The following is a 7,899-nucleotide window of genomic DNA, read 5'->3' as shown; positions in this document are numbered from 1 at the left end:
TGTGAGTGGGGGGCTGATGGTTATTTTATTGTGAGTGGGGGACTGCTGGTCATTACTGTGAGTGGGGGGCTGATGCTCATTACTGAGAGGGGGGCTGATGGTCATTACTGAGTGGGGGGCTGATGGTCATTACTGAGTGGAGGGCTGATGGTCATTACTGAGTGGGGGGCTGATGGTTATTTTATTGTGATTGGGGGGCTGATGGTCATTACTGTGAGTGGATGGCTGATGGTCATTACTGAGTGGGGGGTTGATGATCATTAGTGAGTGGGGTGCTGATGGTCATTACTGTGAGTGGGGGGCTGATGGTCATTACTGAGTGGGGGCTGATGATCATTAGTGAGTGGGGGGCTGATGCTCATTACTGTGAGTGGAGGGCTGATGGTTATTTTATTGTGAGCGGGGGGGCTGATGGTCATTACTGAGTGGGGGGCTGATGGTCATTACTCTGAGTGGGGAGCTCATAGTTATTTTATTGTGAGTGGGGGGCTGCTGGTGATTATTGTGAGTGGGGGGCTGATGCTCATTACTGTGAGTGGGAGGCTGATGATCAATACTGAGTGGGGGGCAGATGGTATTTACTGTGAGAGGGGGGCTGATGATTCTACTGTGTGGGGCACTATATAGGGCATTCTGCTGTGTGGGGCACTATATAGGGCATTATACTGTGTGGGGCACTATATAGGGCATTATACTGTGGGAAACTATATAGGGCATTATACTGTGGGGCACTATATAGGGCATTATATTGTGGGGGCACTACATTGTGTGGGGGCACTATATAGGGCATTATACTGTGTGGGACACTATATAGGGCATTATACGGTGGGGGCACTATATAGGGAATTATACTGTGTGGGGAACTATATAGGACATTATACTGTGTGGGGCACTATAAACGGCATTATACTGTGTGGGGCACTACATAGAGCATTATACGGTGGGGGCATTATACTGTGTTGGGGCACTGTATAGGACATTATGCTGTGTGGGGGCATTATACTGTGTGGGGCACTATATAGGACATTACACTGTGGGGGGCACTATATGGAGCATTATACTGTGGGGGCATTATACTGTGTGGGGCACTATATGGGGCATTATACTGTGTGGGGGCACTATATAGGGCATTATACTGTGTGGGGCACTATATAGGGCATTATACTGTGTGAGGCACTTTATAGGGCATTATACTGTGTGGGGCACTATATAGGGCATTATACTGTGTGGGGCACTATATAGGGCATTCTACTGTGTTGGGCACTATATAGGGCATTCTACTGTGTGGGGCACTATATAGAGCATTATACTGTGGGGCACTATATAGGGCATTATACTGTGTGTGGCACTATATAGGGCATTATATTGTGGGGGCACTACATTGTGTGGGGGCACTATATAGGGCATTATACTGTGTGGGCACTATATAGGGCATTATACGGTGGGGGCACTATATAGGGAATTATACTGCGTGGGCACTATATAGGGCATTATACTGTGTGGGGGCATTATACTGTGTGGGGCACTATATAGGGCATTATACTGTGTGGGGGCACTATATAGGGCATTATACTGGGTGGGCACTATATAGGGCATTATACTGTGTGGGGCACTATATGGGGCATTATACTGTGGGGGGCATTATACTGTGTGGGGCACTATATAGGACATTATACTGTGTGGGGCACTACTTAGGGCATTATACGGTGGGGGCATTATACTGTGTGGGGGCACGGTATAGGACATTATGCTGTGTGGGGGGATTATACTGTGTGGGGCACTATATAGGACATTACACTGTGGGGGGCACTATATGGAGCATTATACTGTGGGGGCATTATACTGTGTGGGGTACTGTATAGGGCATTATACTGTGTGGGGTACTCTATAGGGTATTATACTGTGTGGGGCACTAAATAGGGCATTATACTGTGTGGGGCACTATATAGGGCATTATACTGTGTGGGGCACTATATAGGGCATTATACTGTGTGTGGGCACTATACAGGGAATTATACTGCATGGGGCACTATATAGGGCATTATACTGTGTGGGGCACTATATAGGGGATTATACGGTGTGGGACACTATATATGGCATTATACTGTGGGGGCATTATACTATGTGGGGCACTATATAGGACATTATACTGTGTTGGGGCATTATACTGTGTGGGGCACTATATAGGGCATTATACTGTCTGGGGCACTATATAGGGCATTATACTGTGTGTGGCACTATATAGGACATTATTCTGTGTGGGGTACTATATAGGGAATTATACAGTGTGGGCATTATACTGTGTGGGGCACTATACTGTGTGGGGCACTTTATAGGACATTATACTGTGTGGGGCACTATATGGGGCATTATACTGTGGGGGCACTATATAGGGCATTATACTGTGTGGGGCACTCTATAGGGCATTATACTGTGTGGGGGCATTATACTGTGTGGGGCACTATATAGGGCATTATACTGTGTAGGGCACTTTATAGGGAATTATACTGTGTGGGGCACTATATAGGGCATTATACTGTGTGGTGCACTATACGGGGCATTATACTGTGGTGGGCATTATACTGTGTGGGGCAATATATAGGACATTATACTGTATGGGGCACTATACTGTGTGGGGCACTATATAGGACATTATACTGTGCGTGGGCATTATACTGTGTGGGGCACTTTATAGGACATTATACTGTGTGGGGCACTATATGGGGCATTATACTGTGTGGGGGAACTATATAGGGCATTATACTGTGGGGGCACTATATGGGGCATTAGACTGTCTGGGGGCACTATATAGGACATTATACTGTGCGGGGGAATTATACTGTGTGGGGCACTTTATAGGACATTATACTGTGTGGGACACTATATGGGGCATTATACTGTGGGGGCATTATACTGTGTGGGGCACTATATAGGACATTATACTGTGTGGGGCACTAAAGTGTGTGTAGCACTATACTGTGTGGGGAACTATATAGGACATTATACTGTGTGGGGCACTATACTGTGTGGGGCACTATATAGGACATTATACTGTGCGGGGGCATTATACTGTGTGGGGCACTTTATAGGACATTATACTGTGTGGGGCACTATATGGGGCATTATACTGTGTGGGGGCACTATATAGGGCATTATACTGTGTGTGGCACTATATAGGGCATTATACTGTGTTGGGCACTTTATAGGTCATTATACTGTGTGGGGCACTATATGGGGCATTATACTGTGTGGGGGCACTATATAGGGAATTATACTGTGTGGGGCACTATAAGGGGGCATTATACTGTGTGTGGGCACTATATAGGGCATTATACTGTGTGGGGCACTTTATAGGGCATTATAATGTGTGGGGCACTATATAGGGCATTATACTGTGTGGGGCACTATATAGGGCATTCTACTGTGTGGGGCACTATATAGGGCATTCTACTGTGTGGGGCACTATATAGGGCATGATACTGTGTGGGGCACTATATAGGGCATTATACTGTGGGGCACTATATAGGGCATTATACTGTATGGGGCACTATATAGGGCATTATTATGTAGGGGCACTACATTGTGTGGGGCACTATATAGGGCATTATACTGTGTGGGACACTATATAGGGCATTATATGGTGGGGGCACTATATAGGGAATTATACTGTGTGGGGCACTATATAGGGCATTATACTGTGGGGGCACTATATTGTGTGGGACACTATATAGGATATTATACTGTGTGGGGCACTATATAGGACATTATACTGTGCGTGGGCATTATACTGTGTGGGGCACTTTATAGGACATTATACTGTGTGGGGCACTATATGGGGCATTATACTCTGTGGGGGAACTATATAGGCCATTATACTGTGGGGGCACTATATAGGGTATTAGACTGTCTGGGGGCACTATATAGGACATTATACTGTGCGGGGGAAGTATACTGTGTGGGGCACTTTATAGGACATTATACTGTGTGGGACACTATATGGGGCATTATACTGTGGGGGCATTATACTGTGTGGGCACTATATAGGACATTATACTGTGTGGGGCACTATACTGTGTGGAGCACTATACTGTGTGGGGCACTATATAGGACATTATACTGTGTGGGGCACTATACTGTGTGGGGCACTATATAGGACATTATACTGTGCGGGGGCATTATACTGTGTGGGGCACTTTATAGGACATTATACTGTGTGGGGCCCTATATGGGGCATTATTCTGTGTGGGGGCACTATATAGGGCATTATACTGTGTGGGGCACTATATAGGGCATTATACTGTCTGGGGCACTATATAGGGCTTTATAATGTGTGGGGGCACTATATGGGGCATTATACTATGTGGGTGCACTATATAGGGCATTATATTGTGTGGGGCACTATATGGGGCATTATACTGTGTGGGGGCACTATATAGGGCATTATACTGTGTGGGCACTTTATAGGGCATTATACTGTGTGGGGCACTATATAGGGCATTATACTGTGTGGGGCACTATATAGGGCATTCTACTGTGTGGGGCACTATATAGGGCATTCTACTGTGTGGGGCACTATATAGGGCATGATACTGTGTGGGGCACTATATAGGGCATTATACTGTGTGGGGCACTATATAGGGCATTATACTGTGGGGCACTATATAGGGCATTATACTGCGTGGGGCACTATATAGGGCATTATATTGTAGGGGCACTACATTGTGTGGGCACTATATAGGGCATTATACTGTGTGGGACACTATATAGGGCATTATATGGTGGGGGCACTATATAGGGAATTATACTGTGTGGGGCACTATATAGGGCATTATACTGTGGGGGCACTATATTGTGTGGGACACTATATAGGATATTATACTGTGTGTGGGCACTATATATGGCATTATACTGTGTGGGGGCACTATATAGCGCATTATACTGTGTGGGGCACTATATGGGGCATTATACTATGGGGGGCATTATACTGTGTGGGGCACTATATAGGACATTATACTGTGTGGGGCACTATAAAGGGCATTATACTGTGTGGGCACTACATAGGGCATTATACGGTGGGGGCATTATGGAATTATACTGTGTGGGGGCACTGTATAGGACATTATGCTGTGTCGGTGCATTATACTGTGTGGGGCACTATATAGGACATTACAGTGTGTGGGGCACTATATGGAGCATTATACTGTGGGGGCATTATACTGTGTGGGGCACTATATAGGGCATTATACTGTGTGGGGTACTAAATAGGGCATTATACTGTGTGTGGGCACTATACAGGGCATTATACTGCATGGGGCACTATATAGGGCATTTACTGTCTGGGCACTATATAGGGGATTATACTGTGTGGGGCACTATATATGGCATTATACTGTGGGGGCATTATACTATGTGGGGCACTATATAGGACATTATACTGTGTTGGGGCATTATACTGTGTGGGGCACTATATAGGGCATTATACTCTCTGGGGCACTATATAGGGCTTTATAATGTGTGGGGCACTATATAGGGCATTATACTGTGTGTGGCACTATATAGGGCATTATACTGTGTGTGGCACTATATAGGCCATTATACTGTGTGGGGCACTATATAGGGCATTATACGGTGTGTGTGTGTGTGTGTGTGTGTGTGTGTGTGTGTGTGTGTGTGTGGCAATATATAGGGCATTATACTGTGGGTGGCACTATATAGGCCATTATACTGTGGGGGGCACTATATAGGGCATTATACTGTGGGGGCACTATATAGGGCATTATACGGTGTGTGCCATTATATAGGGCATTATACTGTGTGGGGCACTATATAGGGCATTATACTGTGTGGGGCAATATATAGGGCATTATACTGTGGGGGCACTATATAGGTCATTATACTGTGTGTGGCATTATATAGGGCATTATACTGTGTGTGGCACTATATAGGACATTATACTGTGTGGGGCACTATATAGGGCATTATACTGTGTGTGGCACTATATAGGGCATGATACGGTGTGTGGCACTATATAGGGCATTATACTGTGGGTGGCACTATATAGGGCATTATATTGTGGGGGCACTATATAGGGCATTATACTGTGGGGGCACTATATAGGGCATTATACTGTGGGGGCACTATATAGGGCATTATACTGTGTGGCACTATATAGGGCATTATACTCTGTGGGCACTATATAGAGCATTATACTGTGTGTGGTACTATATAGGGCATTATACTGTGTGGCACTATATTGGGCATTATACTGTGTGGGGCACTATATAGGGCATTATACTGTGTGTGGCACTATATAGGGCATTATACTGTGTGTGGCACTTTATAGGGCATTATATGGTGTGTGGCATTATATAGGGCATTATACTGTGTGGGGGCATTATACTGTGGGGGGCAATATATAGGGCATTATACTGTGTGGGGCACTATATAGGGCATTATACTGTGTGTGGCACTATATAGGGCATTATACTGTGTGTGGGAACTATATAGGGCATTATACTGTGTGTGGCACTATATAGGGCAGTATACTGTGTGTGGCACTATATAGGGCATTATACTGTGTGTGGGAACTATATAGGGCATTATACTGTGTGTGGCACTATATAGGGCATTATACTGTGTGTGGCACTATATAGGGCATTATACTGTGGGTGGCACTATATAGGGCATTATACTGTGGGGGGCACTATATAGGGCATTATACTGTGTGTGGCACTATATAGGGCATTATACGGTGTGTGGCACTATATAGGGCATTATACTGTGTGGGGGCATTATACTGTGGGGGCACTATATAGGGCATTATACTGTGTGGGGCACTATATAGGGCATTATATAGTGGGGCTATTATACTTTGTGGGGCACTATATAGGACATTATACTTTGTGGGGCACTATATAGGACATTATACTGCGTGGGGGAATTATACTGTGTGGGGCACTATATAGGGCATTATACTGTGTGGGGCATTATAGTTTTTTTTATGGGGCATTTTTTCTATAATGGGGTGGGGCGCCGAAAGATCATTTCGCACAGGGCGCCATCTATCCTAAGGCCGGCCCGGCTCATGTCAGATAATCATAGTGAAATGAATGTCAAGCTGCAGAATGAATAGACCGAGGCGTCATCTGATTGTAGAATATCATTAGAGAAGGGGGCGATGACAGGAATCAGGAGAGGGGACAAGCCACCGACGCAGGATCAGCACTGATATCAGGGACTCATCATGAATACTCCCCCCCCCTGCAGAACTCTACTATCCGCTCATCCTGAGCTAGCTGCTGCATGAATAGAATGCCAGAACGACAGTAAAGACTGACACGTGTATCAGCCGGGTGACGAACTCTATAGGCACGGCGCCGGTTGTCGGGCTGTGACGTCCGGCATTCCTATTATACAATTCAGCCATACCCTACAAATGTCAGCCCCGAGAATGAGTGATGTCCACACTGAGTGCCCCCCGGCCCGCAGACTATCGCTCTTCATTACTGTCCCTTCAATTACAACTTGTTAATGTTTCACTTGCTGGGAAAATGCGCCGGGGTTCCTTGAATGGAGGCTTAACCCTCTCCTGTCCACACCGCTCTCGCCGGAGGGAACGCTAAGAAGAATCTGAAAGGAAATTTCCCTTCAGGATGATTTCCCCCTGGAGACGGAAAGCTGGGTCGCAACCATTACTGCTCCCCCGGAGGATAGGCACCCAGCTTTCCCAGGAACAGACATAACTAGATTAGAATATATGACAAGATGATGAAGATGTGGGGACCGACATTTACTGATCTCTGGGGGAAATGCCCTTTAACCCATCTCATGCCAGTTTCTGCCATGATCGCCCGCTCCTTAGTATGTTCTTCCCTCGTACTATGACGTCAGAGTCGGGGG

Source organism: Rhinoderma darwinii (assembly GCF_050947455.1).
Source record: "Rhinoderma darwinii isolate aRhiDar2 chromosome 3 unlocalized genomic scaffold, aRhiDar2.hap1 SUPER_3_unloc_6, whole genome shotgun sequence".
In the NCBI taxonomy this organism is placed as follows: Eukaryota; Metazoa; Chordata; class Amphibia; order Anura; family Rhinodermatidae; genus Rhinoderma; species Rhinoderma darwinii.
This window is presented reverse-complemented; position numbering follows the sequence as displayed.